Genomic DNA, 13460 nt, shown 5'->3' with positions numbered 1-13460 from the left:
ACAAATTGAGTCTTGTAAATGAAGGATAGAATACAAAGGGGAGTACTTCCATCAGGGAGCGTTTCCATGTATTTTTCTAATAGCAAAAATCTTATTCAACTTGGGATTTTTTGTGAATTCTATCGGTCACATCATAATCCCTGTGTGACAAACCAACAAATAGAGAGGTTGCTAAAGAAAGCACAAATACATCGTGGAGGCTGAAAGACGACATTGACAAAAGAAGAAATAAGAATTACACAGAAAATATCAACATACAGAAGGGTTGGTATCTGGAAAGGGCAATGATTTGTAAGGGATAAGATCCTCCTTCTAAAAGATTTCTCTCTAATACCTCCAAGAGAGAATAGAGATAAACCCTCAAAATAATAGGAAGCAAATAAATAAACAGTTCCTACTAAATAAGAAAACATAGATAAAATATTTAATGTATTCTTGTAGTTACAATGAAATATGCTTATAACTTAAAGATCCTAGTTGGCCATCCACCCAAAAATTCTCATGAAAGATGTTCCCTGAACAAATCTAAATTTTGACACTGACAATTATAATCACCGTAATATATTCATCATTTTTAATTAATTAAAATCATGGTCAATCAATTTTCCAGGAGGGTAAAAGTGACCCATGCTTAAGAAGAAGTACTAGAAGTTAAGAAGTCCTAATTCAAATAGTTAAGATATAACAACTAAGATGTAGGAAAACACACACAAAGCACCCAATCTGGGCTTACCGCACTCATTGCATGAGCAAGCAAACAAATGAATTAACGTGGAATGAATGAATGATAGATGGATAGATGGAAGATAGACTGAAGAAATATTAATATAAAGGAAGTTTGACCAAGTAAGTGTGCATAAGTACAATGCAAACTGCAAGAGTTAAAGAAAATAAAATTGAAAAAATATAAGACCAATTTGTATTTAAGCTCAGTTACAGAAAATTTCAATATAATAGTTTTAAGTCTAATCATTTCACTATGTTAAGTTAATGGAAATGCATTTGGAAATAATTAGCTACAGATCTAAGATCCTTTTTATTTGTCCTTCCCTATTTTTTTCTCAGAGGACCTGAAATAATTGTTCGTCTGTTCCAAGTACTGCCTGTCTTGATATTACTTAACTTTAAATATAAGCAACCATTTAGCCTTGTTTAAAAATACTTTATAAAAACACTGCATGCTCATTGTAGAAAAGGTATTACTTTATAAAACCACATATTCCAGAAAAGTTAACCCAAAATAAAGCTAAGTTTGAAATATTCATGGTGCTAAAATCTCCATCATTCCCACTACAATGAGTAAGTCAGACACAAATACTTTGGTTTGAGGATTTAGTCTCAATTAGCAATAACACTCTGTTATTCATTCAACAGTACTACATCAACACTGTTGTAAACTGGAATATTTGTAATATTTACGTGTGTTTCTAATTGAAACAAACAATCCTGATGTTCTCTTTTAGAAGAAAAATAAATGGCTGTGAAGTTGACAAAATAAAGCTGTTTTCACAAAAGTCAGAAAGCTCTCTTTCAAGATTTCACATGATAGAGTTTCACTTATAATTTATTTAACTTAGAAAACATTGATGGGGTGCCTATGAACAAGATACTCACTGACATAGCTAAAATAAATCCTATTTTCCCCTATCAACTCATCTAAATTCCAATATTTGTAAAACATGTTTGTGGTAATTTGGTTGAATTGGTATTTACTTACAATGCATTGGTAACTTGCATTCTGTTAGAATTCCTTAAAAATTAAACTATAAAATACCATATATGTTTCACATATAATTTACAAGTATAATATATACATTCCATTAAAACAGAGTTGCATTTTCCTTTTCCCTAAAATATATTCTATTAGTAGAAAAGAAATCCTGGATGTGCTTCTTTCTCTATTTCTTTCTTAGTGGTTGATTTGAAATGGCAAAATTTTAGTAACTATGATGCCTACTAGAAATTTCATTTAATATAAAAAGCTAGACCAAAAAATAAAAGCTGTGCTCAATGATCTGAATATCTTCCATGTTAGAAAAGGCACTGTCTACAAAATGAAAGCATTCTAAAAGTCCTTGGAGAAACTGAAATTCAGAAACAACATAAACAAGGAGTTTTCAATGAGAAAATCCATCTTGCATTAAGTATGTCTAATTGTGCCTACACAATGCTTTCTGCATGCATATCCAAAGCCTATAAAATCCCTTCAGATTAGAAGGTGACACTTCATGCTGCTAAATTGTCTTCATTGAAGGAAGCATCAAAAGTGATGTCAGGTCCTCAGGTGCCAATAACAACATCTTTCAAGCAGATGACCTACTTTTCTCAGGACAAAACTCCATTTTTCCCAAGTGACTTTCATTTGGATTTCAGAAGCAATAAAAAGTCACTTCTTCTTTCTGTTTGTGGTTAGAAACAGAGCTGATAGCACAATGGGCATTTTTCTTTTTGTGCATCTGTGCTTAGAAAATAATGGTGTGGTAGAAAGTAAAATATCAAGTCAATGAGGAAAATATCAGAAATGCTTTGTACATTTTATATGTTTAAACCTATCAAAGGCAGCATTACAATAATGGAATGACTGTTGTGGAAGATGCTTACAGTGGAATCTTTAGGAGTATGACTATGCATTTTAATTTTGAAATTCATGAAATTCACTCCATAACTTTATATTATCCAAAATCTGTACATTTCAAATTTGGTTAAAAAGCATTTGAAAAGGAACTCAAGGTGTGTGTGTGTGTGTGTGTGTGTGTAAATATATAACCACTTTTTATTATGTGGTTTCTGGCAATGATTTTTAGTCATTTGTTTAGCTGCTACATTTTAGAGTACTGCAGTAATATTTGCTTAAGCCAAGTTATACAAAATTATATAGTGATTTCTAGGAATGAAGCATTCTGGGAATAAAAACATAGTGAGCACTAATAAGTACAGTAAGTGTAAGAAGTGTAGCATAGCCTTGGCTTACTGTAAGTTAAATCTTTCTGAAATTCAAATGAAGAAACAGTAATGGTAATGAAAAATAATCATGATTAAAGCAATGAATAAAATAAATAAAAATATTCTGGAATCATAAGAATAATGATGGAACAAAAGAAAGAAATCTTACTTAATTTGGCCACCACGGCTTGGTTCAGGTATAAACAACCTGTACCTTACAATTGTGGTACATCTCAAGTCTTGTTCACGTTAAAGGCCAATCATATCTCCTAAAATATCAGACAAGAGCTTTCCTTAATCTGAGTTGACTAAGTGCTCATTATCAAAGGGCACACAGACTACTGGCTGCTGGTAATAAGCATAGCTTTGGAATATTTCTAAGTTGTATTTTGTTCAGTTTTCTATGAAGCTTTCTATCTAATAGATACAAAAGGATTTAGCCAGAGAACAATTGTGTCACAGGCAATAGTTGTAAGGTCAACTAAAGTCAGAGATATGCTTACTTTTGTGGATCATAATTTCCTCAAAATAAAATCTTATTCTATTGCTGGATTTCTAGAAGAATTCTATTTGGAAGCAATATTTTGTTGCTGCTATTTAACTTAGGAGCCAGAAACCTTAGACTGGGAATATGATTTTTTAAAGAACTATTGGGAGTTAAATATTAAATTCTTTTAAGAACTTCCGCTCGTTTCTGGAAGTCTTTGGTATAGTAAGGTAATTTACCATTCCTTTTAATGGAACTCTGATGGAATATTGGGAAATTAGTATTGTCTTGTCTTAACATTGCTTTTGCATTAATAACTGATTTAACATTGACTTTAAACATAGTTCTTGAAAAGGCAACTATTAAAGCAGGAAGTATATGTATTTCTTCCTGAGTATCAATACTTTACTCCCTAATAATCATGCCTAGTAAATTATGTTTATTATACTCATATGATGCTATTAAAACATAAAGTAGAAAAATGCACTTAATAGTTAATACCAATGGTTTTATATAACTCAGCCATGAATTCATAAAAACAAGTTGACAGGATTTACAAATAGTACAAATGCAGAATGTAGCATAAGGAAGCCAAATGAAAGCACACAGAAAGAAATGCTTACAAACACATTCCTCTCTAATTCTTTGATAAAAGCTTAAAAGCAGTGAAGAAATTGAAAAGCCTAGTTAGTCTTCAACAGAAAAGATTAAAGCAAATATTGACACTACTGATAAATCACTGAGATTATCATAGGAAATCCAAGCCTTTGAGTTAACACATGCTGTAGTTTGCCTATGGTTTGAATGTGTCTCCCAAAGTTGCCCTAGAAGTTTGTTCCCCCCGTTGGACAGTGGTAGATCCTTTAAGATGTGAAGCCTAGTAGAAGGTAATTATGTTAAGGAACTCCACCCTCCTGGAGTAAGTGAGTTCCTGAGAGAATTGAGGTGCTACCAGAAAAGGAAAGCCCGACACCTGAGTCACCCTTCCTACTTTACCATGTATACTCTCCTTCTTGCCCTGGCTCCAACCATGATGTTACCCACAGTGTTGTAATGTAGCCAGAAGGTCCTGACCAGAGCCAAGAAGATGCTGGCTCTGTGCTCTTGGATTTCCCAAATCATGAGCTAAGTGAACCATGTTTCTATTTTTATTGGCATATATCAAATCATATATTGTAAGGGGTTCCATCATGACGTTTTCGTAAGTGCATATAATGTATTATAATCATATTCATCCCTTCTAATTACTCTTTTTTATATCCCTGCCCTTCCTCCCTCTTTTCTTTTCCTCTTCCATCTCCCAATTAATCCCCCTTTTACTTTCATGACCTTAGTTTTGTTTTGTTTTCCTTAGCTTCCACAAATAAATGAAAACATGAGATGCTTGTTTGTGGGACTCGCTTATTTCACTCAACATGATGATCTCCAGTTCAATACACTTTTCAACAAATGACATAATTTCATTCTTCTTAATGGCCAAGTAAATATGTATATTACACACACACATCACATGTTTTTTATCCATCCATCTATTTCTTTGTATAGGTTACTCAACCTTAGGCATTTTTGTTTTGAAGTAAGGTGGTTTGAACTCAGGACCTACACTTGAGCTACTCCATCAACCCTTTCTTGTGATGGGTATTTTTGAGAAAAGGACTCATGAACTACTTGCCAGGGCTGGTTTGGAACTGCGATCCTCCTGATCTCTGCCTCCTTACAGGCATGAGCCACCAGTGCCAGGCTCCTCAAGCATTTTGTTTTAACAACACAGAATTGACTTATATAATAAATAATAAAAGATACTATTGTTCTTAGCACCTCATAGGTAACCAACAAGAGTCACATGTGCAAATTGTGATTATTTGATCCGTGTAATGTGTTGCGAATAAGTCTATCAGGATAGGGTTGTCCAATGAAAATGTGAAATGTAATTTTAACTTTTACAATGTCACATCAAAAAGTGGTCATTCAATTATAACAAAATCCTCCTTGTTAGGACTATTCAAAGAAGCTAATGTGACGACCCCATATTGGAGAGAACATAAAAGATATGGCTGAGCTGAGTGGAAAGTGGGAAGGTGCATTGTATGATATCTAAACACTCTTTCCAATCATGTGCTATGATTATATAATTAGTATGAGGTAATTTCTTATTTTATAGTGGAAATGTATAATGATTCCAAATGATTACAATTCAAATAAGTACTCATCATAGAGTAATGGTTTGATCTATAAAGAGCTAAATCTCTGATATTTCTGTATCAAGAATTTCAACACACACTATTCATCCTTGCTAATGGAAAATTCATGAAAACACCTTTGGTTTCTTAAAGGCACATTTCACTTTGATTCATTCATTAGACTGCTTATACTTCTCCAAACAATCATCTCATTATTTGTATTCATGTCCAAGTTTATCCAAGTAAACAACAACAGGAGTATGAAGGAACCATTTGCTTTTAAACCAAATAGCAATATGAAAGCAAAAACAAATTCTCTACTTCCCAAGGAAAAATTTGAAGTGTCTTGTTACTTTGTTTAAAGTATTGTTTAGATTCAGAAAATTAGATGCCTGATACATCAGTGTGAATTCAACCATGAGTCCTTAAGCCAAAAGCTAGGTTATATCAATTTCTGTTTAATGTCTTAGAACAATTAAAATGGATCATCTATATATGTAACCTTCCATTTCTCTACTTTCTCAGACTTTCCTCATTGAAAAATGATTTGTGCTTCCTCTTCTTTGTATAAGATGGGATCTGTACATTGTTGGTTCCCAGAAAGCATGTGTTGGGAACTTGATCCCCAATTAACAGTGCTGAATATGAGTTCGAAGGAGAGGTATTTATATCTTGAGGTCCTTACTCTTGTGAATGAATCAATAATAATTATAAAAGGATTTGAGACTGTGGAGTCATTCTCTTGCTTTCTCACCATGTGATGCCTTCTGCCATTTTATAAGGAATTAAAAAAAAAACAGTTTTCACCCATGCAACTCCTCAGGCATGGATTTCCCAAAGTCCACAGTCAGGAGTCAAGTAAGCTTCTATTGTTTACTAATTATCCAGCCTGTACTATTCTGTTATAGTGGCACAAAATGAACTAAAACAGTTAGATAGCCTTAAAATATTTCCTAATCTAATATTCCTTCTTTCAATTGTTTGTGCTTCTAAGATGATAGAAATTAGTCAAGCAATAGATTTATTGAAAGATAATAGGCATTTAAATTTTAAACTATTTACATAATGGTAATAGTTTATTTATAGGAATAGGAAAAAATGTGGCTAACTGCCTGCACACAGCTGGAAATGAATACGAGACAATTAGACAACAAATGGTCTGTTTTGAAACTGAGGGAAAGTGTTTGATTGAGCGAATACCACATGGAGGTGCTCAACACTGAGCTTTACCACCAGTGGCATCAAAAATGTCATAAAGAGCAACAAATATTAAGCATACTGTGCAACTGAGTATCATTGGGTAATGATATTGTTTTACCTATGATACTTAGGTAGAAGTCTTCAAGGAATAGGGTATGGGAAAAATAAAAACAGCAACAAAAGTATTCAGTGGACTCTAACTTAATGTACTGTGTCACACATCAAATTAATTTAAGAACCACTGGGAAACAGTATTTCCATAGTCAGTTACATAAAAATAATGTGATGAAATTTACCCATTTTCAGATGAGGGTAATCACATGCAACAAATGGAAGGTAAAAATATGTCTTAGAATGTTAACTATTGGTTCTTCTAAATATTCAATAAATTTCTGTAATAAATATTAAATTATTAACAAGCCTTGCATATGTTCTCATTTGGGTAATATATTTTGGAAAAATTGTTATTCTGAAGTAGGCAGAGGGAACCTGGTGCTTTTTAGCAACATTGGTGACCCCTATCCTAGCTGTCAGTTCTACTGTATGTATTTTTGACTGTGGCTAGGTTTTAGTCTCATAAGGATTGCCTCATGGTTGAAAAGCAGTTACTTTACCTCTACACCATGTTTGAGAAACTGAGAAATACAAGATTAAGGCACCATCAGATGTGGTGTCTGGTGAGGGTCTTCTTCCTGATTCATAGACAGTACCTTCTAACTGTGTTCTCATGTGGTGAAGGACCAATGAGCTCCAGTGGGGCAATTTTATAAGGACACTGTTCCCATTCATGGGTTCACCCTCATGACGTAATCACCCCCAGAAAAGTCCTCACCTCCTAATATCATCATCTTGGGGTTAAGATCTCAACTTATGAATTTGGAAGGGCAGAAACATTCAAGCACAGCACCCCCAGGTAACTCAGAAGGTGACAATTTGGAGATGTAGGTTTTTTACAATATGACTAAAAGGTCAATTTGATACATGAGACACACAGCAAAGAAAGATGATATGAAGACACACAGGAAAAAAATGGCCATCTACATGCCAAAGAAGGAGTATTTTACCACATCCTTCACTCACAGTCCTCAGTAGGAACCATTCCTGTAGACATCTTCGTTTACATTTCCAGTCTTCAGAACTGAAAGACCATCAATTGTGGTTACTCAAACTACCCAGTTTGTGGTTCTCTGTTATTAATTGTCTCTAGACAGTTAATACAAGTACAAAGGAGGAAGAAGAGGAAAATAGTTCTCTTGGTTTGTACTGGCTGACTCTCTCTCTCTCTCTCTCTTTCATCAAGAAAGCACCTGCTCTGGAAATCTGATTTCTATTCTTGTCCCATTGTTCAAGAGCGGTTATATGATCACCTCAGAATGCTAAGACAGTGGTGGGAGGAGCAGGGCAAGGTTTTCAATACATACGATTTTTACCTTAGTAATTTTCAGTCTGGCGACATTTCTTCCTTGAAAAACAATAGTGTTCTATTAACACATATGAAGTGAAATAATAGCAGTGTCCATCAAAATGGAGATTTTATTTATTTCACTACCTACTTTACATAGACTTTTGATTATTTAACGAGAGCTTAGCTAGGTATATTTATAAAGATGAATATTATTTAATCAGATATATGAAATTGGAAAAAAATGGTAGAATAGCAAAGAAGTACACTTAGTTTGAAATTTAGAGAGCTTAGAGTAAGGTGATAATAATGTAATTCTAGATGATTTACTCTCAAAATTTTGATCTACTCAACCATTGCCACACTTCATCTCACAATTTGTCTTTTAAACACATCTATCACAATATAGTATGCTAATGCTAGAAATATCTGATACCAAGTGCCTTTGATTACACACATATTCTTGTCTTTAACAAAACAGAATTCTAAAATGATGATAGCAATTGAGTTTGAAACCATATTTTTAACATAATTGCTTGGTTTCTGCTAACTTTAATGCATAATCTAATGTTATTTCAAAATTGATTTGTAAATGAGCAATCATCTCCAGATTTACTGGAGTTGACTGGAATTACCATTGTTTGATGAAGACAATTATTACCCAAAGTCCCCAAACAGATATTTGCCAAAAAAATTCCTTTGTGATGAGTCTAAACCTGGTTAGAGAAGAAATTCTCTATGTGAAACACTAATGGTATTGTTATATATGAAATATTTTTAAGCTTTAATTTGGATTATAAATGATGCTCTTGCTTTGTGTTTGCTCTTATTGAAGAGAGATCTAACTGCTCTGTGGTCTCCTCAATCATACAATAAAGTTATCCCTGGAAAGTTGCTAACAAACAGTGATCACATTCCCTCTCTCTGTTAGGATGAAAGCTTTCGAGAAGTGGATGTGCTCCTTTAAGACCCATCCTCTTCTGCTGGCTGATTTTTGATGACTGTGAGGCCCTCTGGAGTGGCAGACCATGGTATAAGAGTGGCCCAGGCTCATGAATGGCAGCATGGATGAAAACAAATCGCTCAACGTAAACACTGTGCCTAAGATTGAAATATGAATGGTATATAAATTTTCAATACATTGAACATATGTCACTTTAAATGTATTTTTGCTGTCTTTCACAGCGAGGCTTATTTTCACTATACTTAAAGAAAACTTTAAATGATCAGTTCAATGTTTTATAGATTGCATATGTTTTGGGAGGAGTCTCTCAGTGGCTCAGTGATTGTACTTGCTAGGCAAGCTGTCTGCCACTCGAGCCATGACCCAAGTCATTTCGATTTCAGTTTTGTTTTTTTTTTCAGATAGGGTCTTGTGCTTTTGCCCAGGCTTACCTCAGACCTCCATCTTCTGATCTCCGCCTCCTGAGTAGCTGGTATAAGGGTGTGACTCACCATCTCTGGCTTTTTTTGAGATAGGGGCTCTTTAACTTTTGCCCAGACTGGCCTTGAACTGTGAGTCTCCTATTTCTCTCTCTTGGGAATAGACTGCAATTTGTATCACAGTCAACATGTTCATTGCTGAGAACCTAAAGTGCCTGCCATTTTGTGATTGCCTAATAGATGTCTAATGAAGTGAGCAAACATTTTAGAATACAGTAAAATGTTATGTTTAGTTTTGTCTGACCCATGAGTAAACATATGGCTCTTGTGCTTTTAGTTTTTGTATTTCAACCCAAGTAAAATGCTTTTCCCACAGGTCCCAGACGACATTCCCAGCTGTTTCAGTGCTGCATAGCAAAGCCCTGACAGCTTTTAGAGCAAGAGTCAATATTAGTTAATGATCCATCTGCAATTTCAACTATTTTATTTCATCACAGTGACAACTTGTGTTCCCTCTGCTACTATTTCCTGTGGAACTAGTGCTGCTGAACTTTGCATTCCTGGCTAGTCTCAGAGGTGTTGCTATAAATCCTTTTGAGTTATTCATTATTAAATCCTACCCAACATGTTCTAATAAATCCTCTAAATTGCTGCATATTTTACACCTTTCATTAACATCCAGTTGCAAAGAAGTTATACCACTTTTCCTTTTATAAACAAGCCATCATTCTTTATGTTGGATGATGCATTTCAGTTTGACAGGTCCACTATTCAGCTCTATGAAAAAATTCATATTATAGCCTCCATTCTTCAACATGCTTAATTTAATTTAATTTATTTAGTAGTTTTATAGTGGTACTGGGATTTGAACTCAGGGCCTGGCACTTGCTAGGCAAGTACTCTACCACTTGAACCACAACCCCAGCCATTTTGCTTTAGTTTATTTTTTCGGATAAGTTCTAACTTTTTGCCTGAGGCCAGTCTCAGAACACATTTTTTATCTCTTCCTCTCTGAAGCTGGCATCACAAAGTGAAACCCTGCCTTTTTTTTTTTTAGAGAGGGCCTTCTGGACTTTTTGCCTGGACTGGCCTAGAAAAATGATCTCCCCACCTCTGTCTTCCTAGTAGCTTGCATTACAGGCATGATCCAATGCTCCCAGCCCAACTTAATATATTTTAAAGTGATTAAACTAAAGATGCAAGACAAGGAACCCTACTCTCAGAGACCCACAGTGTGATTTCTGAGATCTCTGCCATGAGATAACATATATTTGTGTGTGTGCACTAAAGACCAGAATAGTTTTATGTACCGTGTTCTGAAAAAACCATCCTGACCTCTTAATAAACCTTCTTGATTTAGATTTGTCATTAGTGTACTGGAATTATTGCTGGTTTGTTCTCTGGAAAGAAACTTAATGCAAAAAGTGTTGAAGTAGCATGTAAGTAAAGAACATATGTCCTTGGTTTTGTTTGTTTTTGAGACAGGGTCTCTGTGTGTAGTCCACGCTGGTTAGAATGGCTGTCACGAACACAAACAACAACAAAAGTTGGTGAGGATATGGTCTGGAACTTTCTATGTAGCCCAGGCTGGCCTTGAATACTTGATTCTACTGACTCAGCCTCCAGAGTGCTGGGATTACAGATGCTACTATGCTGCACTTGTTTGCTTGATAATCTTTTCTATTGTGCAAAGATTGTGTGTGGATGTGTGTTTGATCTTTCTGTGTTGCTATATTTGCTAAAGAAAATATTCTAAAAAGGTTTTCATATGGTCAGAGGATCACAGAATCTTTAAAATTGGAAGAAACATTACAGTTCAAACATTTAAACCTCTCACTTTTGGAAGTTCTTGCACAGATGTTATGACAAGTCAAAAAAAATGAAACATATTTGGCAAGTGAAAAATGCCATTGCTCATCTTTCTATCCCGATGTTTTAAGCAGATGTCAGCCTTGCCCTATTTATTCCTCCATGTATATCGTCATACAGACTGACATTTCTGCTCAATAATGCTATGAAGAATAAAACCTGCCAGAGTTGCTACACACGTGTTGCAATAATGCACTAGATTTCTAACTTGAAATGGAGAAAATGACAAAGTTTTGAAGTTGTGCTCAGAGTCCTAAAATTCTGTGTTCTCAATGTTGAGGCTACTAGGAAAGGACTTATATAGGTGATGGTCAGTGCTCCTGATAACATATCTTCTGTCTCATGGAGATCTAGGTTCTATGTTTTAGAAGGGTAATAGCAAAATATTTATTTGGCTATTAAAAGTTTTATGGAAATTTTTTCATTTTTGGTGACTTGGGACTAAATCCAGGGCACTGCACATGCCTAACAAATGTTCTAACACTGAACTATATCCCCAGCCCCTGCAACCTTTTAAAAGCATTTTGTTTTCTCAACATTTTATAAATTTAGAATTTCTATGTTTAACTTGCCATTGTTGCTTTAAGATAACACAAGTTAAAATATTGAACTAATGTGATTTCCACTGATAGCTTTGATAAATTATTGATTGACTATATAAAAATATAGGTAGAACAATGGTAGCAATGACTATATCCTAACCTGGCCTTGGTAAAGCTTTCATGTTCTTTACTTGTAACAACAGATGTGGTCCATTAAACTCATTTTTGAAATCCTTTTGATTGATTAAGTATATTTCACATATTTCAATTTGCATGCTAAAATATTCTAATTAGCAATTTCTGTGTCCAATTACATAGTGGAGATTCTAAGAGTATTGAAACAAAGTTGAACAGGAAATCTTAAATGCATGTGTATTACAATCACTCAGCATGGTGTTAAAATTTAAAGGATTATAAAGCAAATAAAATTGGTTTAGGTCATTTAAATTATATGAAATGATAGTAATATATCCCACTACTGTTAATCAGCAGAGTTATGATAAACAATGTAAGCTTGGACTTAAAAGATAACTAGATTTGAATCATTTGAGAAGCAGACCATGAAATTCCAGGTGGTAAAAAACGTCTTGGACAAAAGCTTTTCAATGGGGATGAATTATGGCATTTGGAATGTGTCATAAGGAAAGGATTTAGGTATAAGATGCTATGACCCTACAGTGACCACAGCAGGGTTATGAAGGAAATCATAAACCCTTCAATCCAGAGCACTGACAGGGTTTGATGTCCGAGTGGAAGTGGGGAAGTGAAGGAAAGTGTAAGTCAAAGGGGACATAAACTTAACTTGGAAATAGGAGAATGAGAACATCCCAAAGATTGTAGGGGATGTCAGAAGGTGTTTTGTTAAGCTTTAAGAAAGCAATCCAGGCAAGCTAGATATTCTCTGTCTAGCTAATAGTTGACTCTTAGGAAATGTGAGATAAAGGAGACTTACTAATCTCTCAACTTCAAATTGAAAAGAAAAACATTTTCCCCCGAATTATGAAAAATAACATTATTTTTACTATGTCATTTATGGAGTCTGGAAATTTTTTTTTCAATTTGAATGGATTTTGCATTCTTCATAATTATAAAGAAATTATACAGTATATCTGTTTAATATATAATCAAATAATTTAAAATTATATGTTTAGTATAATATACATCATAATATATAATCATTGTAGTCACCATTACAAAACAAGTAAAACTTGCAAAAGTGAGCAAGTTTTTAGTATATTTTTCAAAAACACATGATTATAAAATTTACATCCTATATGATTGTACTTTGAACTCATGTGACTAAATCAAGAAACAAAGATTTATAGGGAAGAAATTTGTAATATTTTTTCTGTAGTCAATTCGATCCTGTAAAAATATTCTTTTAAATTGTCAAACAAAACTTTATTAATTGAGTCTACGTAGTTTTGTTGGCTTCCTCCATTTTTTATTCCTTC

The 13460-nt window shown here is 34.1% G+C and overlaps 1 long non-coding RNA gene across 9 annotated transcripts in view; it reads left to right on the top strand.

Annotated features, from left to right (window-relative positions):
- Nucleotides 1-13460, top strand: part of LOC141423210 (uncharacterized) — a 171074-nt gene that overhangs the window by 133370 nt on the left and 24244 nt on the right. For 2 of the 9 annotated variants that reach the window (XR_012447884.1, XR_012447889.1), the window contains one exon: nucleotides 9144-9333. The exons of the other annotated variants lie outside the window; for them this stretch is intronic. This is a non-coding gene — a long non-coding RNA (uncharacterized lncRNA). The remainder of the gene's footprint in view (nucleotides 1-9143; nucleotides 9334-13460) is intronic. 9 annotated transcript variants of the gene reach the window in all.

This window comes from Castor canadensis, chromosome 5 (assembly GCF_047511655.1).
Source record: "Castor canadensis chromosome 5, mCasCan1.hap1v2, whole genome shotgun sequence".
Taxonomy (NCBI): domain Eukaryota; kingdom Metazoa; phylum Chordata; class Mammalia; order Rodentia; family Castoridae; genus Castor; species Castor canadensis.
This window is presented reverse-complemented; position numbering and strand designations above follow the sequence as displayed.